Here is a 24901-nt window from a genome sequence, read left to right as displayed (position 1 = left end):
TAAAATTAAGAAAATTTTATTCTTATGAATATTCTACAAATAAAATTTAAAAAAATTATTGATTCACAGCATCAAAAAAGTATAATACTTTTAGAAATAAATTTTACAAAAGAAGGGTAAGGCCTGTACACTGAAAACTATAAAATATTGCTGAGAGATATCAAAAGATATCTAAATACCTGGAGATGTATTTTGTATTTATTGATTGAAAGCTAAATATGGTCAAGATGGCAGATATCTCCAAATGGATCTACAAATTCCACTCAATCTCTATCAAAATCCCAATAGGAATTTTTATAGAAATTGACTTGCTGATTCTAGAATTTATGGGGAAATGCAGAAGACATAGAGTAGCCAAAATAATTCTGAATAAAAAGACTGACATTGATGGACTTACACATTTGATTTCAAAATTTACTATAAAGCCACAGGAATTGAGAAAGTGTGATACTGGCACAGGAATTGGCACAGATCAATGAAAGAGACTTGAGAGTTCAGATATAAATCTTTACATTTATGATCAATTGATTTAATTAACTTGGACCTCATAAAGATGAGATGTGCCTTCTGCGTCTGTCCCAGAAAGGTTAGCCTTCAATATGTAACAGCCCAAATGGGAGCCAGAGATCAGCTTGTGTTGGACAGACCAGAGCTAGATGGGTAGGCCTTGTTTAAGAAAAAGAACATGAAATTATGAATGCAAAATTAGCTATGAAAATGAGTATTTAAAATGAGGAAATCGCAAAATACAACGTTTTTTAAAAAGCACACAAATAGCACAAACATCACAAAATCCAGAAAAATAAGTTATTAATTAACTGCCTTTCACCTCTGTAACAATTGTATTCTACATTTTTGGGTTGTACACTTTGATTATCTCCTCATATGAAAAATTTTATAACATTTTCTCTAGAGAGATTGAAAATATAATTCAATTTTCTCTCTAGCACAATGGATGGAAAAGGAAAGTTCAGAAAGCTTTCTTGAAGCTTCACCACTCATTACTGGTAATGTCACATCTGAGTTTCTGGTTCAGGCAGTGCTCGGAAAAGAAGTGGGAAAACTCCAGCTCTTTGATATCACGGCTTATGGACACCGATGGCTGCTACTATGTATATGGTCCACTTTTGTTAGGTCTTTGCTGCCTCCTGTTCCTACTGGGCAGTACCTTAGAAGAGGAGTGAGAGGAAGAAAAAATTATCTTTAATCCTTGGTCATAGCGGCCTACAGGCAGGGAGGCATGTCCTTGTTCCTTTCTCTTAAGTTCAAAGATTGGGTCCTGAGGCTCAGGTTGTGTGTTGGAGCTCAGCTGATATGGAGGTATTGTTGACAGCCTACTAGTCCTGCTGCAGTCCCTGTACCACTGGCCAGATTATAGAGGGTGACTCCCAGCCTGGGCAATACTTTGTACTTCATGCTGCCTGTGCATGGCTGGGGTCAGTGCTTCTTCCGTGGTTACCCCAAGAACACAACAAGTCTTAGAATGGGCTAGTGCAAGTGACAAGTCCTCGAGATTAAGCTTCATTAACATCCTAGTAAATCTATAAATCCACCTCTTACTGTCAGAGGCGTTCAAACTAGAGCGACTCCATCTTGAGTGAGGGCAGGGAAAATGAGGCTGGGACTTGCTGGGCTGCATCCCAGAAAGAAAGGTATTTCTAGCCTCTAGATGTTTGCAGTCAAGGGAACAGATTGATAATGTTTATTCAACAGACCCAGACTTGGGAGTGTCCTAATATCCTGATATCTTGAGAACAAAAGCATTCCTAATTTTGCTTTAAAGATAATAATATTTATTCTTGTGAAATGTAATTAAGAAAATTAATCCTTTATCACAAACCCTTGTAGCAGAGCACATCTCACCATGATATTGTTTTATCATACACACACACACACACACACACACACACACGCATTATACCTAGGGTGGACGTGTTCCTCCTTTTACTTTCGGGAAGCCACTACTCTGTCTATGGAGTAGCTGTTCTTTCACCACTTTACTTAATAAACTTACTTTTGCTTTGCACTGTGGATTTGCCCTAAATTCTTTCTTGCGTGAGATCCAAGAACCCTTTCATGGGGTCTGGATCAGGACCCCTTTCCTGTACATTACTACAGCTGCCATCCCTCTGGAGGGTGTCTTGTATACATTGCCAAGCAGAGCCTCAAAGCTTCCCTGTCACAGAATGTTAGAAGGCAGTTAGCCACATGGACTCATTAGCATGCCATCCCTACAAAAAACCTTGCAGTCAGTTCAGAGTTTGGATTTAGTTAAAAGGAGATATGCCAATGGCCAGATTGAGTAGGGTGAGAGGGATGGAGAGTGTAGAAGTGAAGGAAGACAGATAGCAGGGAGGGACAACAGGGCCCTTTGAGAAAACTCCCTAGTCATAATTGAAGTGGATATTAGACTCATCAACAGTGCTTGAGCATAAGGAGAGAACAGTGGTTTGGTGGTTTGTTTTACGACGTGAGGCTGCCCTGGGATGGAAAAAGAAGACCAGAAAGAATTGCCACTGAGTCTGCTTCTCTGCTGTGGTAACTTCTCTTTGAAAGGACTAGACACAGGGAGGAGATAACTTTTCCAACTGGCAGAGAGAACAGTCAACACTAGGGATCAGGAGGCATATTGCAGAAGGGATCTCAGAAAAGAGCTGCAGTGAGTGCATGAAAGGTGCCCTAGGGCAGCACAGGCCAGGCCCCAACAGCCTGGTCATGGGCGTATCTTAGTTTAGTTACACAGCACCTTCTAAAGTTCAGGCACCTGAAGGCAGCTGTGGCAAGAAAGTAGACACCCAGGAGATGACACTGAAGTCACTAAGACCCTGTGGGTCCCCTATTGTGCCTATGGGCATGTGCTTAAGGTGCTAGAGATGCAGGTGTAGATGGCTTTTCTGAGGGCAGGGCATCTGCTGTTGCAAAGGGACCAAAGAGCTGGCTCATTGAAGGCAACACACATTCTGTTTTCTGGGAATTCCAGACAGATATAAGCAGGAAGGGCCTGACATTCTGTGACTTGACATACTGGGGCTATTAATCTATCAAATTTAAGGTAAAAGTAACCATACACTAGAAACTGCTGTTGGTGGAACTTTGAAGATCACTGGATGGCATATTCTGAATTGCCTTCACAGTAAGAATTCTCCAGGGAAGAGACACTTCTACTGAGAATCACCTGGTTCCCTCCAAACCAAGAAATGCCCAGCTCTATGTTCCTCATTCTGCAATTGCCAAACTAGTGGCTAATGAGGAGGTGCTATTACTCTTTCTCACAGGAGTCTTCTAGAACATGTGGCAGGGATGATGGATGCTTCCATGCTCCTATTGACCAGCTAGCAGAGGAAGTGAGAATGACAAAGTTTATACCTTATAAACAACACCATCAGCTATCACTGGGTTATGATTTTTACATTCATAAACATCATGATCATAAAAATGCCTTCATTGATTTTTATGTTTCATGTTTTCATGTTTATAAAGATAGCCCATGCTTATTTTAAACACAGAAAGTAGAAAACTGAAAACTTTCATTTATCCTGCTCTCCAGTAAATATTATTTAACAGTTTGGTTTACATCGTTCAATAATTTTTTTTCATATAGACATACACATCCATATCTATATATGCATAACTCAAATCTTCCTAAGTTCCCAGGACATTGGAACCACCTTTTACTATAGCATCTGAATAAAATAGCTTGAGTCCCTATCCTAGGTAGTTTTGAGAATCTAGCATTTCCTCCAATTGCCCCAACAATTCCCCAGGAGGACGCTGGTAGAGTGGTTATTATTTCTTACTCTGGATTCTTGTTCCACGCTTAATTCCTTATTGGTTTTGTTGCCTTTTCCTTACCCCTGCTGACTGCCCCCAGGTTCTCTCTGGTTTACTTTTCTTCAAAACCTGAACACAGCCTCTTCTCATTATTTTTCAGTGCCCAGCTACTATTGTGTGAAATTAAATTTTACTGAGGGTTTGGGGTTTAGGGAGAAGGTATGGAAATTAACTCTTGTTCATATTTTGCTTTACATTTAACTTTTTCTTGATTATAGTTATTGGTCCTGTGCTATTTATGGCAATTACTACCAATTACCATTATGATACATATCATCTTTAATGACTAACATTCACACCATGCTTGCTAGAGGCCAATCTTCATGCTAAGGACTTTTTATGCCTTGCCTTATTTAATTTTCATAACAACCCTGGGAAGTAGTTATTATTATAATAATTATTTTACAAATTGCAAACTAAAGCTAAGAAAGATTAATTGATCCATGGTCACACAGCTAACTAAAGTAAGGCCAAGTTTTAAACTCAGGCAGTCTGGCTATGAAGGTTCATGTTTTCAGTCACTATGCTGTTCTGCCCTCATGCCTTCATAAGGATCATAAATGCTGCCCATTCTGGTGATCATTAATGTGTTTCACAAAAATTAGTCCCACTTGGATCACATCCTATGTGGCAGCTACAGCCTTTACTGTGGTCTACGTCTCCATTGCTATGGTTTGAATGCTGATCTCCCTTCCAAAATTCATGTTGAAATGTAATCCCCAGTGCACAAATATTAAAAGGTGTGGTCTTTAGGAGGTGGCCTTTGGGAGCTTGGTCATTCACACATGGGATTAGCACCTTTATAAAAGGACTTAGATTGAAGAGAGGCTCTCTTGACTTTGCAACCCTTCCACCATGTAAGGACACAGTGCTCTTCCCTTCTGGAGGATCCAGAAACAAGGCGCCATGTTGGAAGCAAAGACCAGACCCTTTCCAGACACCAAACCTGCTGGCACCTTAATCATTGGAATTTCTAGCCTCCAGATGGTGAGAAATAAGTTTCTGTTCTTCATAAATTACCCAGTCTTAGGTATTTTTTTATAGCAGCATAAATGGACTGAGACATTCATCTTTCAAAACATTTCTTTAGTTTTATTCTTAAAATCTCCTTCCAAATCAATTTTCTTTTTTTCCCCCTCAGTGGCCATTCTAGCCTTAATAGTCTTGAATGAGCCTGACTACCTTAATTTCCCTTTAAGACTCACCTCGGCATTAAGATAAATCAATGTCTATATTAAACTGTAGCTCTATTACTTCTCTGTTACCTTTTTAAACATGTTTCCCTAGGCCAAAAACATTTCTTCTCCTATAAAGGCATCTTGTTGGAGAACTCTAGAAATCAGTTTCCACAAAACATGGAAAAATCCCAGAGGCCACAGAAGTGTCAAATGGAAGATTTTATATATGATATGCTAGGCAACTTTGGTCAAACTGTGCATTAGCAAGGAGCTAGCTGAGTGTAGTCCCTGAATATGAATGCAGATGCTGTAGAGCTGTGTCACAAAAGCACTTGTCTTCACAAAACACACAAAAAGTTTTAGCAAACATGCAGTTATCTAGTGTGATGGGCCGGGTGTGGTGGCCCACACCTGTAATCCTAACGCTTTGGGAGGCTAAGGCGGGCAGATTGCTTGAGCCCAGGATTTGAGACCAGCCTGGAAAACATGATGAAACCCTGTCTCTACAAAAAATGCAAAAAATTATCCAAGTGTGGTGGTGCACACCTGTAGTCCCAGCAACTTGGGAGGCCAAGATGGGAGGATCACCTAAGTCCAGGAGGTTGAGGCTGCAGTAAACCGTGATTGCACCACTGTACTCCAGCCTGGGCAACAGAGCAAAACCTCATCTCAAAAATAAATAAATAAATAAATAATTGAAATAAAGTGTGAAGGACACCCATAGCTGATCTGACCAATCTTATCTATTTGTATCCCTTCCATAAGACATAAAAAAACGTAATTTTTTTTGAGACAGGGTCTCCTTCTGTCACCCAAGCTGGACTACAGTGATGGAATCATGGCTTACTGCAGCCTCAACCTCCAGGGCTCAAGTGATCCTCCCATCTGATCCTCCCATCTCATCCTCCTGAGTAGCTAGGACTACAGGTGTGCACCACCACACTCAGCAAATTTTTGTATTTTTTGTAGAGATGGGGTTTTGCCTTGTTGCCAAGTCTGATCTCAAACTCCCGGGCTCAAGGGATTTGCCCACCTCAACCTCTCAAAGTGCTGGGAGTACAGGCATGAGCCATTGCATCCAGCCATAAAAAAAACATTTCTAACAACCAAGTGAATTAATAAAATGTGCAGGTCCAGATGGAATGATATTAGTTTCCTCCACCCTATCCCAGATGCTTGAAAAATATCTTGAGAAATCTGGTGTAATGTCACAGAAGCTTTGAAAACGGATTCCTAGACTTAGGAACCACTGTCTTCTAAAGATGATTTTGTGACACTCCTTTTTGACTATAAATGGAATCATCTTGAAAAAAAGGTTATGCTGCATTTTTCTGAAACAACTATCACAATTTAGCAATGCAACTAAAAACTTATATGACATTTGACCAGTGTCCCAACCTATGTCCTGGGACTTGTGGGTATTTACTCCAGGAAACAAGAAAAAATGCTATATCATTAAGTATCTTAATTGCAAACATATGTCATAGAAAAAATTAGAAGTTAGTTATGCTCAACATTGTGGTATAGTTGTTCAAATTATTGAATGTACTTAAGTGCATTTTATGCAAATATAAATATTTCATAAAAGTATGAAATAATGTTAAAGATATGGTATAAATAAAATATATGCGAAATGGTGTACTCCTTTTGCTTACAACAATGTAAATTATGTAGCTGTATGTTCTGGAAGAAGGAGTAGAGCTTCCTGAGAAGACTGCTCTCTGACTCCTGGTCTTCCTCCTGGCTTGCCATGCTGCCTGGAGTTTCTCGAAACTCCCTGGGTTATTACCTCAGACGGTGAAAAATGATCAGAGCTACAACTAAGTGCAAATGGTGTCAGCTTCATAACTCCCAGAGTCTGGACCCACACACCTCTCAAAAGATAGAAACTGATCATGCATAAGGACTAGGACAGAAACTTTTCCCACTCCTTGAACAAATATTTAAGTGTACACCTTGTTGCCAGAAGACCAAGGCCATATTGCCTCTGATCCCTTAAGCTAGGGTTTCTTGAGTATAGTTAGTAGACCCTCAATTGAAATAACCTCTTGTGCTTGTTAAAACGCAGGTTTCTGGCCGGGTGTGGTGGTTCACACCTGTAGTCCCAGCACTTTGAGAGGCCGAGGCGGGTGGATCACCTGAGGTCAGGAATTCAAGACCAGCCTGGGCCACATGGTGAAACCCCTTCTCTACTAAAAATACAAAAATTAGCTGGGCGTGGTGCTGCACACCTGTAGTCCCAGCTACTAATCAGAAGGCTGAGGCAGGAGAATCCCTTGAACCCGGGAGGCAGAGTTGCAGAAAAAAAAAAAAAAAGCATGCTCCTGAGATTGTAGGAAACCTACAGCATCAGAAATCCCTGTGTTTATGGTCCAGGAATCTTATTTTGCCAACCTTCCCAGAAAATTTCGCAGACAGAACTGTGCTACCCTATCATATTCTCTCCTTGCAAGGCTTCACCCCCCTCCCTTCCTCCTGCATTACTAGTGCTTTGGCTGGCTCTTGCCTCCCTGGCTGTGCATCCCTTCCTGGTGTTGCACCTCAGGTTTGCCATCTAAGGCCCATGATCATTAGGAACCTAGGACTTCAGAATTGTATACTTCTGCTTTTCCATGTGCTTTTCAGCACTGCTTGACTTAAAAAAAATACTATTAAGAAGCATTCTGCTGTAGCTCTGCAGATCTGCAGCTCTGCAGTTCAGCAACTAGACCCCATACCCTATGTTTCTCAAAACATTCCCCACATTTGTCCTCTGCTCACTTACCTTTGGAAGAGGCATGAGGAATTGGGGAGGATCAGTAACATTCACTAATGACTTCCCTGCCAAAATATCACCATTCTCTGTGTCACAGTCCTCTCATGACATATGGTTATGGTCTCTTCCTCTTGACCTGTGTTTGTGGCACCCTGCCCCAATTCAATATAGAAAAACAAAAACAAGCAAATAAATTATATGTTAAAGTTATCTTTTTATTTTAATTTACCAAAATACTAAAAAGATTTGCATAACCTCCAGAAAAGGGCATGTTTCTTATTTCTTGATTGAATCATTCATCCAACAATAGTGTTTATTTGAAAAAGACTGTCAATTATATTTTACAAATTCCAAATTGGCCTGCCTTTTAAAGTCTCTCTATGAAAAATCATCATCAGTTAACTTTTCCATTAAAACAAACAAAAAATAAGGAAAAAAATTGGCATTGATTTTCTGCGTGTCTCCACCATGTTCTGGGAAGATAAAAATCAGCATGAAAAATCAAGATTAACACCACATATCTGGGCATGGAAGTACATATTTATATAGTAGGGGTGCTCTAATATACACCTTTCGAATTCAAATGCAGACTGGTGCACAATATGGGCACAATTTGTTTTCACTTTCACCAAAAGTTGGCCCAGGACTCCAGAAACTAAATGATTAGAGATTTGATTTTCTCGTCTCCATCTATTAATATATTTAGAAAAGCACTTTACTTGATAACAGAAGATTAGATGAATTGTGATTTGTCTCCTGCCCCCAAAATATTTTTGGGCATCCTAGTCTCTGTGACTGAGGGTAAGCAGCTCCAATACTCCCCTGCCCCAGGGACAAAGGGGACTCATCTGGGTCCCATGACTTGTGCTCTCCCATCTACACATCTTGTGAACATTCCTGTGTGAACATGTGCTCTCTTATGACATCCTCCTTATGTCTTGGTTCTTGGTTGGTGTATTAGTCTGTTCTCATGCTGCTAATAAAGACATACCCAAGACTGGGTAATTTATAAAGAAAAAGAAGTTTAATGGACTCAGTTCCACATAGCTGGGGAGGCCTCACAATCATGGTGGAAGGTAAAGGAGGAGCAAAGCCATGTCTTACATGGTGGCAGGCAAGAGAGAATGAGCCCAGTGAAAGGGAAACCCCTTGTAAAACCATCAGATTTCATGAGACTCATTCACTACCATGAGAACAGTACAGGGGAAACTGCCACCATGATTCAGTTACATCCCCTGGGTCCCTCCTACATACGTGGCAATTATGGGAGCTATGATTCAAGCCGAGATTTGGGTGGGGACACAGCCAAACCATATCAACTGGCATTATGGGTTAAATGAGTTTATCATCTCTCAAATAATAATGGTAATAAGAAGACAACAGCTTTAAAAAGTGAATCAAACACATTGACCTGGAAGTAGCCCTTGGCTCCCTTTACTTCAAAACTGAAATTTCTTCTGTGGAATATGCTGTCCCACTTGAGAGAAGATTGCAGTGTGTTTAGCAGAGATAAAGATGCTTTCTCTTCTCAGCTTCAATAGGGAGTCTCCCAGGAATTTAACAGGTTATTGGTTCAATCGAAAGCTTCAGTGAGTAAATTGACTCTTCTTTCAATCCAGACACCCGACTGGTGATGTAGTTCGCCAGCCTGTTGTGTGTCAGGCAGGCCCACCTTTGTATTAACCCCTTTGAGGTATGCTTTCTGGCTCCTGTGGAGGTACATGACTCTGGGCATGTCTAGCCATGCTTACCGAGATTCATTTATAATCTTAGCATTGGTGTATCAGAAAACTTGTTTTAACTGGCTTATACTTTTGAGGGTATTTGTGGTATTATCATTTTTAAACATACTTGTGTTCATATTTATGTTCAAAGAGTCAACCCCATGCAGGATGAATGGAGTAAACCTAACACATAATTAATATGCATTTTAATTTCAACTATAATGCCATGATTTTTCTCTAAAGCAGAACTTGAAACATTGAATGGCATGCTTATTTGTTTATTCCTAAGCAAAATACTTAAATGTCTTAAGTTTTTTTGTATCTCACTCACATTACTTGATATCTAATTTGATTCAATTGAATACAGGAAAAAATGGAGATATGTATGTGTATATATATATGTGTGTGTGTGTATATATATATATATATAATTTCACAGAAAAAAATACAGTCAACTAGTCCAGCAAATAACATATCTAAATATTGAAAAGCATATTTTAAACCAGTAAATGACAGAATTAAGAGACATTGAATATCTAGAATAAGGACTACAAGGAAGAAAATATTAGGAAACACCAAATTTGCTTTCTAAACCTCTTGACACTTAACTTTTAAAGAAGAATAGAAATAAAGAGACATTTTCTGTTTGCAGCCTCAGATTTTGTTTAAAATTATATTGTACAATGGTGATGACTACACCATTTGGCTCCATCTGAAGAAAGAATATGATTGAATGAGCAACTTTTGACATTTGAAAATCAACATTGTTTACATTTAAGAAAATTCACTATAGATTGTTTTTAATGAGTTTAAAGAGGTCTATAAAGACTTAAGTAAACTGTATTCTATGTTCATATTACTTCTCTTCAATTATATTTTCCCAAAAGTTCAATAAGTATAAACATGCTAAATGAAGCCATATGTCCAAAGCAGACAACAATCTTAACTCTCATTTGCATTATACTTAAGTTCAAAGCATTTCCCCACTTAAAATGATTTTAAAACAAAAAGGTGAACACTTGATAGGTTCATAATTGGGAAATAAGTTATCAATAGAGTAACAAATTTGTGAATTTATAGCCAGAATACACAAAGAAAGGAAACACATAAAAATATTTTACCCAGGTAATCTATTGAATTTCTAATGTAAAATAGGGTATTAAATCTTGTGTACAACAAGATACATTATGGATATAGATATGTGACCTCAGAATTTTAAAAAATTCAAAACAAGCAAAGATACGGAATCAACCTAAATGCCCATCACCAAATGAATGGATAAAGGAAATGTGGTATATATACACAATGGAATACTATTCAGCCATAAAAAGGATGGAATCCTGTCATTTGTGACAACATGGATGAGCCTGGAGGACATTGTTAAGTGAGATAAGCCAGGCACAGATAGACAAATATTGTATCATCTCACTTGTATGTAGAACCTAAAAAAATTTGATTTCTTAGAAGTTGAGTAGAATAGTGGTTACCAGAGACTGGGAGAAGGGGGAGAGGGGAGATGAAGAGAGGTTGGTCAATGAGTGCAATGTTACAGTTAGATAGGAGGAATAAGTTCTGATACCATATTGCACAGTAGGGGTACCACGGCTAACAATAATGTATTTTATATCTCAAATAGCTAGAAGAAAGGATTTTTTTTAGTGTTCTTGCAATAAAGAAACAATAAATTGGTGATGGATATGCTAATTACCACGGTTTGATCATTACACAATGTATGCATGTATTGAAACCTCACATTGTACCCCATAAATATGTGCAATTACTATGTGTCAATAAAAATAAATTTAAAAAATTCATAGCAGAATGATGTTGTTCAGTTAGGGACTGAGTTCCTTGTTTATATTTTTGCCCTTCACACTTTACATTCAAAAAGTATTTATTAAGTGAGTAATATGTAGGCAGGCAATACATATTTATTTTTTCCATTTGGAGATGGCAGCGGAGTGTGTATGATGCATATAGTGTCTCAGGCACTCATATTCCAGGACCCACAGTTTAGGAGATAGAGCTAGGAGTGAAGATATGTTGGATGCCATATGAGTAGGTATATGGAGCTACCATCCCTTGGAGTAGGAAATTAACTCTTTTATCCTATATTTCAAAAGATATCCTAAGAAATTAACATAATGAGTTCCTCTCAGGCTTCTGTGTGGAGGAAGCAGGGGCCCAGAGGGATAAATACTCAGTTATTTGCATGTAAGGGCATAGGGTCCTACTTGTCTCTAGTCTTGTCTTGTAGACTTTCCCTTTTCACTTGCAATACTCTACCCCTTCCACAACTTTACTATCTCCAGTGGTATATGAATAAAGAGAATCAGCCCAAATTCATGTTCATCACTCAAGTTTAGGGATTCTCTAAAGGTTAGCACAGTCTTCTCCTCCTCACCTTCCACTGAGACCTGAGTCTCTTTGTCTTCTCAGTGGCTGTTGTCGCTGTGACCTCAAAACAACTGCTTATTACTCTATTATCTGTATATACATTCTTGCATTAATTACTATTAAATTAATATAATTCAGATTTCCTAGAAGACGATAGCCTGAATACCTACTGGAATAGCATATGCAGGCACAGGTGTCCTGGGAAACTTGTCTCCAAGAAAATTACATGTACTTAGGTTTTTACAAACTCAACAAAATGGGTTCCATGTGCTGAGAAGATACAAGCTTGCCAGCTCCGTCTCAGGGCTGCAGGTTAGAAGGACGGATGAAAGGCAGGCTCATCTCTGCTCCTTCCCTGCCTCCAAGCAGGTTCACATACATGCTGCTGTTTGCCCCTGTACACACCCTGAAAAACTTTCTCCCTAGTGAATTGCAGACTCTAAACTCATTTCAGAGTTGGTCTCAATAAAACAACATATGTCTATCTCGAAGAAAGGAGAATTTAGTATTTTCACATGTAATTGTGAATTGTAAAAACTATTAACTGTTCTATTTAACTTGAAAATAACAATAGTAGTGGCCTCATCATTAGAATACATTATAAAAATTGGTACATGTTTTCTTCTTAAATTTTCTATATTATGAAAAACATCCTGGAAAACTACAAATGTATTCAATTTGGTACGTAGACCATGGATTTCAAGTGATTTTTGAATGTTTCATTGCTCTGCCACCCTGACAGCTGAATTCATCTCAAAGCACCAAGCATTTTCTGTGTAACTGGCAGGGTTCAGTTGCCGTGTGGAGATCTGACTAGTCGGCCAAATGATAGTCTCATGGCATATTTAAAACATCCATATGTTCTAGGAACCAGAAATAACCTCCTCCTCCATACTGGTGTCCAAGTAAGTATTTCCTAGCAGTATTTCTTTTTTTTTTTTTTTTTTTTTTTTTTTTTTGAGATGGAGTCTTACTCTGTCGCCCAAGCTGGAGTGCAGTGGCGCGATCTCGGCTCACTGCAAGCTCCACCTCCTGGGTTCACGCCATTCTCCTGCCTCAGCCTCCCGAGTAGCTGGGACTACAGGCCCCTGCCACCACGCCTGGCTAATTTTTTGTGTTTTTAGTAGAGACAGGGTTTCACCGTGTTAGCCAGGATGGTCTCGATCTCCTGACCTTGTGATCTGCCTGCCTCGGCCTCCCAGAGTGCTGGGATTACAGGCGTGAGCCACTGTGCCCGACCCTCCTAGTAGTATTTCTAAGGGCAATATTGTTTAAATTAACTACTCCTTTGTATTCCTTTGGTAAAAGAAATGGCCATGCTTTGATTAGTATTGTGTTGGCACAACAAAAATCTGTAAGAGAAGAGGAAGGAATAGTTCTAATAAGATCACATTCTTGTTATTTGGAAACTAGCATTCTTCTCCACTTTCATATTTATAATAGCAAGCACACCTCTCTAGTGAAGAATAACCAATGAACATACTGTTTTGTGGAATTAAACTAACATAAAAAGACTATTTTTGGCTAAAGAAGAATACAATTCTTAAAAAGCTTGTATTAATTTTTCCTTCTGAAGTTTTCCAATGTTACATTGCATATACGTCTAATTTTTAAAATAGAATATTATGACAGCACCAGCATCCACATTGTTTAAGTTAAAAAATTAGATGAGGTGATGGAGGAAATGTTGAACCCAGGTAAATAAATGCAGTTGTGAAATTTACCCTGATTTTTTTTCCCTGTAGAGATCTGGAAAGGGTTAATTTCATTATGGACTGGTACTCTATCTAAATAAGATTGAAGAAGCAAAGAAGAGATATTAAACTTGAGTTAAAGCAAGTTCTGTCTAGAAAAATGGGAAACTTGGGGAATTTGACTAGTCAAAAATTTTTAGTGATTAAAAGCCAACTCAGTTGTCTAGACATTAAGAGAACTAGAAATAAATGGGAGGGAGGGCATGGCACACTGCACCCTGAATCTGGAGGATTGGGGCCTCACACTTAATGCGTTTGGGAGTCATGAAAGCTTTGGGGGCATAGCAGAGTATAATAGGGGAAGGTGTTATCAGGATAATCTGATTGAGGCTCAGGCTAAAATTTTATCTACTCCTTTGCTAATTCCACAAATATTTACTGGACACTTAACTATTTGCCAGGTATTGTTCTTGTGTCATGGGATGAGGCAGTGAAGTACTCAGACCAAAATCCTTGCCCTTATAGAGTATATGTTGTAGTTGGAATACAGACAATTAACATAAATGAAGTGATTAGTATGTTCAAATAGTGATAAGTTTTAAGGCAGAGGAAAAAAAGAAGGGAAGGAGAATAGAAAGTACGAAAAAAAAAAAAAGACTTGAAATTTTAGATAGGGTGGCCAGAGAAGGTACTAGCTAGTGAAAAAGACTTGAGGCAGGAGAATACCTGATGTGCTTATTTCTTGGCCAATATTTCTGTTTCTAAGAATATGGTAGACTAAAAAATTGTGAAGCATCTCTTTGGAAACATCATTAAATGCTGGTACCATATAATAAATGCTACCTGTATTATATTTCTGTTGTTGTATAATAAAATTTCTTATTTAATAATAGCTTTAAATAACAATGACCATTCATTATCTCTCACAGTTTTTGTGGGTCAGGAAGTCAGGAGTAGCATAGCTGGGATCTACTGCCAAGGAGGCTTGCTCACATAGTTGTATAACTGATGTTGGTTATTGACAGAAGCCTCAATTCATCCCCATATGGGCCTCACCATGTTGGCCTCACCACAGGCTGCTTGGGTGTCCCTAACACATAAGACTCGTTTCCCTTACAGCAAGTTATCCATGAGAGAAGCCAAGATGGAAACTGCCATGCTTTTCTGACCTAACTTTAGAAAACACACTGTCATTTCCACATCATTCTAATGCTCACAGGAGTCCACCATGATTCCAGGAGACTACACGAGTATGTGAGTGCCAGGAAATAAAGGTCATTATAGCTCATCTTGGAAACCAGATGCAACACTGCCACATAAACACAGTTATACACTCAAGAAATGCAGAAAAACAGGTAGAAGAAGCTAAAAATCTTAGTACTAAGCAGCACTCAATTAATAGTTACCCCCAAAAGACGGCAGTGTCCATCTTCCTGCGAGTAAGGCATAGTCTTCTAACCACAGCAGTTACTAATAACTAAGGCTTAGACCCAGAGAGACAAAGATTTGGAATAAAGAACTAACAATATAATAGGAAGTCTGAAAGTGCTACATCCATTGCAAAAGAAGAAATAGAAAAGTTCGCCCACCAAGAAAAGAAAACAATAAGAAGTGTCATTTATATTGGCCTGGGTTTTGGGAGAGAAAATGTTCCCTAAGAATTTGTAGCCACAGCCAGATCTTCACGTGGCTTCAAATTTGGATTTACACTTCCTGCAAAATCCAAGAACCCCATACTAAAAAATTCACAGAACATGGTCTTGACTTGGGTAGCCTTGAGGTGCCTGGCAAAAACAATTATAAATCCTCTCTTCAAGCCATGCCCTCCATGATTCCTATGTAGTATATGCTTAGCAAACATGAGAATACACTACTAAACTATAAAGCACACAAGAAAAGAAAGCATTATACATGAGAGTAAAAGGGAACAAGAAGTCACAGAATTGAACATGCAGAAATTTGAATTAAAGAATTGTTAAAATAAGAATGCAGCATAACTTTTGATAAAATAGTGAAAGAATTAAAACTGAAATAAACACATAAAAATGATCAGGCAGATTCAAAAAGAAATAACAATACCAACCACAAACTAAGAATAAGTAATATAATCACCAAGGTTATAATCTCATGGAAATGTCCTACTTGTAGCATGTCAGAGCAAGGAATTAAATAAATCTCCTCCCCATAAATCTGGACAAAATATCATATGAACATTTCAGTAAATGCAGAATAGGATATGACAAAACTAATACCCACTTATGATAACAAAAATCTCAACAAATAAGAAATAGAGGGAAACTTCCTCATCTTCCTAAAGGGCAGCTAATATCATACTCAATTGTGAAAGGCTAAATGTTTCTTGCCTAATTTCAGAAACAAGGCAAGAATTTTCATTCTGGTTACTTTTTTTCAACATTGTATGGGAGGTTCTGGCAAAAAATAAAAGGCATTGAGATTAGAAAAGGAAAGTAAAGTTGTATTTATTCCCAGATGACATGATCCTATATTTAGAAAACCTCAAATATTCCAAAAATAAAAAATTTAGAACTAATAAATAAGTTCAGCAAGGATGGCTATAAGATAAATATTTATTTTTATTTTTATTATATTAGCAACAATCTGAAAATTTAAGAAAACAATTTCAGGCCAGGCACAATGGCTTACATCTGTAATCCCAAAATTTTGGGAGGCTGATGCAGGAGGATCGCTTGAGCCAATGAGTTCAAGACCAGCCTGGGCAACATAGTGAGACCCTGTCTTTACAAAAAGTAATAATAAAAAAATTAGTTGGGTGTGATGCATACCTGTAGTCCCAGCTACTCAGGACGCTGAGGTGGGAGGATCACTTGAACCCAGGAGTTCAAGGCTGCTGTGAGCTATGATTGTGCCACTGTACTCCAGCTGGGGCAACAGAGGAGATTCTGACAAAAAAAAAAAATAACGAAGGAAGGAGGAAGGAAGGAAGAAGAGAAGAGAAGAGAAAAGAAAAGGAAAAGGAAAGAAAAGAAAAAAAAAGAAAAGAAAAAGAGGGGAGGGGAAAAGATGGCCGATAGAGGCAGCTCCAGTCTGTGGTTCCCACCGAGAAGTACAAACATGACGAGTGAATCCTGCTCCATCAACTGAAGTATCCAGGTTATCTCACCGGGTCTGACTAGGCAGCTGGGGGACCCACATAGAGCAAGGAAAAATAGGGTGAAGTGATGGCTTACCTGGGAGCCTCATGGAATAAGGGGAACTCTTCCCCGTCCAGCCAAAGGAGGCAGTGAGTGATTGTGCTACCCTGCCTATGAAACCATGCTTTTTCCACGGAACTGTGCATCTCATGGATCAGGAGATCACCTTGTGAGCCCACATCACCAGGGCCTTGGGTTTCAAGCACAGGGCCTTGGGTTTCAACCTGCTCAGGTTTCAGCCAGCAGTAGCAGGCTGGAGACTGCCTAAGCGACCAAATTCCCATGGGAGGGGTGGCCACCATCACTGCAGCTCCAGTTGGCTGCTTTCCCCTGCCAGTGCAAGGAGACTGGGTGGTCTGGACCGGGAGGAATTTCCCATGGTGCAGCACAGCAGCTGTGGCAGATCGTGGTCAGCCTACTGCTTTAGGTGGGACCCGGATCCATCCCTCGTCACTGGGCAGGACCTCCCTGCAGGAATTTCAGCAACTCTAGCCAGGGGTTTACAGACAGAACTCTGATTTCCCTGGGAAGAAGCCCCTGGCAGGAGGGGAGGCTGTAGTCTCCACAATTCAGGGGACATAGTCTTTCCTGCCTGTTGGCAGTACAGATGAGGGATTCTCCCCAGTGCAGTGAACCTGCTCCACCAAGGGACAGCTGGACTGCTTCTTTAAGCAGGTCCCTGATCCCGTGGCTCCTGACTGGATAAGATCTCCCAACAGGGGTCATCAGACACCTCATACAGAGTGTTCCTGCCAGAATCAGCTAGGTGCCCCTCAAGGATGCAACTCCCAAAGGATGGCCGGCAGCCATCTTTGCTGTTCTGCAGCCCCCATTGTGACACTTCCAGGTGCAGGAGACACCCAGGCGAATAGACTCTGGAGTGGACCCCCTGCAAACCACAGCAGCCCGACGGAAGAGGGGCCTGACTATTAAAAGAAAAACAGAAAGCAACGACAACATCAACAAAAAGACCCCATAAAAATGCTATCCAAAGGTCAGCAGCCTCAGAGAACTCATGAAGATGAGAAAGAATCAATGCAAAAACGCTGAAAATTCAAAAAGTAGGAGTGCCTCTTCTCTTCCAAATGATTGCAACACCTCCCCAGCAAGGGTACAGAACTGGGCTGAGGCTGAGATGGATGAATTGACTCAAGTAGGCTTCAGAAGGTGGGTAATAGTAATAACCAACTTTGCTGAGCTAAAGAAGTATGTTCTAACCCAATGCAAAGAAGCTAAGAACCATGATAAAATATTACAGGAGTTGTTACCCGAATAACAAGTTTAGAGAGGAATATAAATGACCTGATGGAGCTGAAAAACACAACACAAGAACTTCACAATGCAACCAGAAGCATCAATAGCCAAATAGACCAAGTGGAGGACAGAATCTCAGAACCTGAACACTATCTTGCTGAAATAAGACAGGCAGACAAGGTTAGAGAAAAAAGAATAAAAAGGAACAAACAAAACCTCCAAGAACTATGAGATTATGTAAAAAGACTGAACCTATGACTAATTGGGGTACCTGAAAGAGACAGGGAGAATGGAACCAAACTGGAAAATACACTTCAGGATATCATACAGGAGATCTTCCCCAACCTAGCAAGACAGGCCAATATTCAAATTCAGGAAATCCAGAGAACCCCAATAAGATGCTCCACAAGAAGATCAACCACAAGATACATAATCATCACATTCTCCAAGGTTGAAATAAAGAAAAAAATATTAAGGGCAGACAGAAAGAAAGGCCAGGTCACGTACAAAGAGAAGCCCATCAGACTAACAGTGGAAATTTCAGCAGAAACCCTACAAGCCAGAAAAGATTGGGGGCCAATATTCAACATTCTTAAAGAAAATAATTTCTAACCCAGAATTTCATATCCAGCCAAACTAAGCTTCATAAGCAAAGCAAAAATAACATCTTTTTCAGACAAGCAAATGCTGAGGGAATTCGTCACCACCAGGCCTGCCTGGCAAGAACTCCTGAAGGAAAAGCCATTACCAGCCACTACAAAAACACACTGAAGTACACAGACCAGTTGCTATGAAGCAATTACATTAAAAGGTCTGCAAAATAACCAGCAAGCATCATGATGATGGAATCAAATTCACACATAACAATGTTAACCTTAAATGTAAATGGGCTAAATGCCCCAATTAAAAGACACAGAATGTCAAGCTGGATAAAAAGTTAAGACCCATTGGTGTGCTGTAGTCCAAGAGATCCATCTCACCTGCAAAGGCACACATAGGCTCAAAATAAAGGGATGGAGGAAAATTTACCAAGCAAATGGAAAGCAGAAAAAAAGGCAGAGATTGCAATCCTAGTTTCTGACAAAAAATACTTTAAACCATCAAAGATCAAAAAAGACAAAGTAGAGCATTACATAATGGTAAAGGGTTCAATTCAACAAGAAGAGCTAACTGTCCTAAATATACACACACCCAATACAGGAGCACCCAGATTCATCAAACAAACTCTTAGGGACCTACAAAGAGGTCTCTTTGACTCCCACACAATAATAGTGAGAAATTTTAACACTCTACTGCCAATATTAGATAATTGAGATAAAAAATTAACAAAGATATTCAGGACTTGAATTCAGCTCTAGATCAAGTGGACTTGGTACATATCAATGGAACTTTCCACCCCAAAACAACAGATTATACAATTATCTCAGTGCCACATGGCACTTACTCCAAAATTGATTACATAATTGGAAGTGAAACACTCCTTGGCAAACACAAAAGAACTGAAATCATAACAGTCTCTCACATCACAGCTCAATCAAATTAGAACTCAAGATTAAGAAACTCACTCAAAACCACACAGCTACATGAAAATTGAACAACTTGATCCTGAGTGATTCCTGGGTAGATAATGAAACTGAGGCAGAAATCAAGACATTCTTTGAAATCAATGAGAACTAAGATACAACATACCAGAATCTCTGGGATGCAGCTAAAACAGTGTTAAGAGGGAAATTTATAGCACTAAGTGCCCACATCAAAAAGCTAAAAAGATCTCAAATCAACATCCTAACATCACAACTGAAAGAACTAGAAAACCAAGAGCAAACATATCCCAAAGCTAGCAGAAGACAAGAAATAAAACCAAAATCAGAGTGGAACTGAAGGAGATAGAGACATGAAAAATCCTTCAAAAAATCAATGAATCTTTTGAAAAAATTAATAAAATAGACTGCTAGATAGACTAATAAAGAAGAAAAGAGAGAAGAATGAAATAGACACAATAAAAAATGATAGAGGGGATATCACCGCTGATCCCACAGAAATACAAACAACCATCAGAGAATACTATAAACACCTCTATGCAAATAAACTAGAAAATCTAGAAGAAATTGATAAATTCCTGGACACATATAACCTCCCAAGACTGAACCAGGAAGAAGTCAAATCCCTGAATAAACCAATAATGAGTTCTGAAATTGATGCAGTAATAAATAGCCTACCAAACAAACAAACAAAAAAAGCCCAGGACCAGACAGATTTACAACTGAATTCTACCAGAGGCACAATGAAGAGCTGGTACCATTTCTTCCAAAACTATTCCAAACAATTGAAAAGAAGGTAATCCCCCCAACCCACTTTGTGATTCCAGCATTATCCTGATACCAAAACCTGGAAGAGGCATAACAAAAAAAGAAAACTTCAGGCCAAGAGGCCTGATGAACATTGATGCAAAAATCCTCGATAAAATACTGGCAAACCGAATCCAGCAGCACATCAAAAAGCTTATCCACCACGATCCAGTTGGCTTCATCCCTGGGATGCAAGGATGGTTTAACATATGCAAATCAATAAATGTAATTCATCACATAAACAGAACTAAAGACAAAAACCACATGATTATCTCAATAGATGCAGAAAAGGCCTTTGATAAAATTTAACATTACTTCATGTTAAAAACTCGCAATAAACTAGGTATTGGAGGAACATACCTCAAAATAATAAGAGCCATATATGACAAACCCACAGCCAATATCATACTGAATACTGAATGGGCAAAAGCTGGATGCATTTTATTTGAAAACCAGTACAGGGCAAGGATGGTCTCTCTCACCATTCCTATTCAACATAGTATCGGAAAGTCTGGCTAGGGCAATCAGGCAAGAGAAATAAATAAAGTGTATTCAAATAGAAAGAAAGGAAGTCAAATAGTCTTTGTAGATGACATGATCCTATATCTAGAAAACCCCATCATCTCAGCCTGAAAGCTTCTTAAGCTGATAAACAACTTCAGTAAAGTCTCAGGATACAAAATCAATGTGCAAAAATCACAAAAATTCCTATACACCAACAACAGACAAGCAGAGAGCCAAATCATGAATGAACTCCCATTCACAATTGCTACAACGAGAACAAAATACCTAAAAATACAGCTAACAAGGGAAGTGAAGGACCTCTTCAAGAAGAGCTACTGCTCAGGACATCAGAGAGGACACAAACAAATAAAAAAAAAGTCCATGCTCATGGATAGGAAAAATCAATATCATGAAAATGGCCATACTGCCCAAAGCAATTTATACATTCAATGCTATCCCATGAAACTACCATTGACATTCTTCACAGAATTAGAAAAAACTATTTAAAAATTCATATGGAACCAAAAAAGAGCCCACATAGCCAAGACAATCCTAAGCAAAAAGAACAAAGCTGGAGGAATCATGCTACCTGACCTCAAACTATACTACAAGGCTACAGTAACCAAAACAGCACGGTACTGGTACCAAAACAGACACATAGACCAACAGAACAGAATAGAGATCTCAGAGATAAGACTGCACATGTACAACCATTTGATCCTTGACAAACCTGACAAAAACAAGCAATGGGGGAATGATTCCCTATATAATAAATGATGCCAGGAGAAGTGGCTAGTCATATGCAGAAAACTGAAACTGGACCCCTTCCTTATACCTTGTACAAAAACTAACTCAAGATAGATAAGAGACTTAAATGTAAACCCCACAACTATAAAAATGCTAGAAGAATATTTAGGCAATACCATTCAGGACACAGACATGGTCAAAGATTTCATTGTGAAATCACCAAAAGCAATTGCAACAAAAGCCAAAATTGACGAATGGGATCTAATTAAACTAAAGAGCTTTGCACAGTAAAAGAAACTATCATCACAGCAAACAGACAACCTACAGAATGGGAGAAAATTTTTGCAATCTACCCATCTGACAAAGGTCTAATATCTAGAGTCTATAAGGAACTTAAACAAATTTACGAGAAAAAAAAACCCAACCTCATTATAAAGTGGGTAAAGGACATGAACAGACACTTCTCAAAAGAGGACATTTATGCAGTCAACAAGCATATGAAAAAAAGCTCAACATCACTGATGATCAGAGAAATACAAAACAAAACCACAATAAGATAGCATCCCATACCAGTCAGAATGGTGATTATTAAAATGTCAAGAAACAACAGATGCTGGTGAGGCTATGGAGGTATAGAAATGCTTTCACACAATGGGAATGTAAATTAGTTCAGCCATTGTGGAAGACAGTGTGGTGATTCCTCAAAGACCTAGAGTTAGAAATACCATTTGACTCAGCAATCTCATTACTGGGTATATACCCAAAGGAATATAAATCATTCTGTTATAAAGATACATGCACATGTATGTTTATTGCAGCACTAGTCACAATAGTAAAGGCATGGAATCAACCCAAATGCCCATCAATGATAGACTGGATAAAGAAAAGGTAGTACATATACACTGTGGAATACTATGCAGCCATAGAAAGGAATTAGATCATGCCCTTTGCAGGGACATGGATGGAGCTGGAAGCCATTATCCTCGGCAAACTAATGCAGGAACAGAAAACCAAACACTGCATGTTCTCACTTATAAGTGGGAGTTGAAAAATGAGAACACATGGATACAGGGGGGGGAACAACACACACTGGGACCTGTCAGAGGTGGGGCAGTGGGAGGGAAAGCATCAGGAAAACTAGCTAATGCATGCTGAGCCTAATACTCAGGTGATGGGTTGATAGGTGCAGCAAACCACCACGGCACACATTTAGCTATGTAACAAACCTGCACATCCTACACATGTAACCCAGAACTTAAAATAAAATAAAAAGGAAAAGAAGAGAAAACAATTCACAATAGCATTAAAATAATTAAATACTTAGGAGCAAATTTAACAAAAAAAGTGAAAGATAGATACACTGAAAACTATAATATTAAACATTGCTGAGAGAGTATATAGAAGATCTATATATATGGAGGAATATTTCATGTTCATGGATTGGAAGACTCAATATCAAGATGGCAAATTCTCTTCAAATTCTCCCTAGCAGAAGAATGGCAATAATTGCCAAACTCATCCTAAAATATATATATGGAAATGCAAAAAAACCCAGAATATTAAAACAATTTGAGAAAAAAAGAAAAATTTGCAGAACTTATAATTCCTGATTTCAAAAGATAGTATAAAACTACAGTAAGCAAGATGATGTTGTATTGGCATAAGAACAGGCCTGCAGATCAATGAAACAGAATTTAAGTTCTAAAACAAACTCTTAAGTTTATGGTCAATTTATTTCCAACAAAGATGCCAAGGCAATTCCTTGGGAGAAAAGATAGTCCTTTCAAAAAATAATCTGGTACAAATGAATATTTACTTGCAAAAAGAGGGATTTAAACCCTTACCTCATACCATACACAAAAAATAATTAAAATAGATCACAGATCTAAATGTAAGAGCTAAATGTCCTATCTTTTGCCGTGTGTGTGTTGTTTGCTTAGTTTTCTTTGTGTTTGGCATTTATCTATCCTTAAACTCTCCCAGATGTATGAAATATCTCAAACACACTCTGTACTCTGTTAATTTCAGGGTTCTGAAAGTTCTCATGGAGTCTTCTGTTCTCTGCAAATGTGGTTCAGTTTATTTCTATGACTGAGTCAACATCTTTGAATCTCTCTTCACCAAATTTTTGAGAAGCTCTCTGTTTCTTTTGTGTCTGGGACTCTGATTCATGGCTCCATAATAATCCTCTTTCTTGCTCTTGCATACCTTAGAATGGATGCATAGAAGATAAATTTTAAGATTTTGCAAATTCAAAAATTCTTTATTTTACTCTCATGCTCAATAGGTAACTGATATGGTTTGGATGTGTCCCCACCCAGATCTCATCTTGAATTGTAGCTCCCACAGTTCCCATGTGTTGTGGGTGGGACCCAGTGGGAGGTAATTGAATCATGCGGATGAGTCTTTCTTGAGCTGTTCTGGTGATAGTGGATAAGTCTCACGAGAACTGATGGTTTTCTAAGGGGGAGTTTCCCTGCACAAGCTCTCTCTTTGCTTGCTGCCATTCATGTAAGATGTGACTTGCTCCTCTTTGCCTTCCACCATGATTGTGAGGCCTCCCCCGCCACGCAGAACTGAGTCCATTAAACCCTTTTGCTGTGTAAATTACCCAGCCTTGAGTATGTATTTATTAGTAGTGTGAAAATGGACTAATACAGTAACTCAGCTGGGTATTTATTTTTAGGTTGGAAATCACTTTCCTTAAGAATTGTGATGGCTTTATTCTAATGAATTTGGGCCTCCAATTAGCTTTTGAGATGTTCCAGCAAATCTGATTCTTTGTTAATGAAAATTTTTCCTCGTCTGGCAATCATCCACATGCAGTGATTTCATGATGATCTTCTGTAATTTCATTTTCATTCTTGGCCCAGTGAGATTTTTGTAAATTATCTGATCCCTCTCCTGCTTTTCCCAAATCTTTCTGCTTTGTCTTCTGGAACTTCTGTTATTTGGATAGGAACTACTGACTAATTTGGTCAAGTAGTTAAAATCTTATTCTCCTGTCTGATTTTTGCTTAACTTTCTTGAGCGTTTCTTTTTTCAACATTATGCTCCTAATCTTCTTTTGAGTTTTTCATTGCTGATATTTTATTGTTAATTTCTCAGACTCCTTTCATTATAAAATTGTTCTTTCTTCTAGTATCCTGCTATTATTTAACTGATGCTATATTTTTTCTTAGCTCTCTGAGTATATCAGTGAAAGAGTTTTGTTATGTTTTGTTTTCTCAGGATAGTATCCACTTTTTTGAGTTGAAATTTTTGTGTTTTTTAAATTGATATATCATAGTTGTACA

The 24901-nt window shown here is 38.6% G+C and overlaps 1 long non-coding RNA gene across 1 annotated transcript in view; it reads right to left on the bottom strand.

Moving 5' to 3' along the window:
* The window catches only part of LOC129144327 (uncharacterized), a 40837-nt gene continuing 15936 nt past the window's right edge, over nucleotides 1-24901 (bottom strand). Inside the window, exons 2-3 of the long non-coding RNA XR_008548668.2 lie at nucleotides 7774-7916; nucleotides 1-1168 (exon numbers count right to left, since the gene is read on the bottom strand). This is a non-coding gene — a long non-coding RNA (uncharacterized LOC129144327). The remainder of the gene's footprint in view (nucleotides 1169-7773; nucleotides 7917-24901) is intronic.

This window comes from Pan troglodytes, chromosome 5 (genome assembly GCF_028858775.2).
Source record: "Pan troglodytes isolate AG18354 chromosome 5, NHGRI_mPanTro3-v2.0_pri, whole genome shotgun sequence".
NCBI classification, from domain to species: Eukaryota; Metazoa; Chordata; class Mammalia; order Primates; family Hominidae; genus Pan; species Pan troglodytes.
The sequence above is the reverse complement of the archived record's forward strand: the minus strand, read 5'-3'. Positions and strand labels throughout refer to the sequence as shown.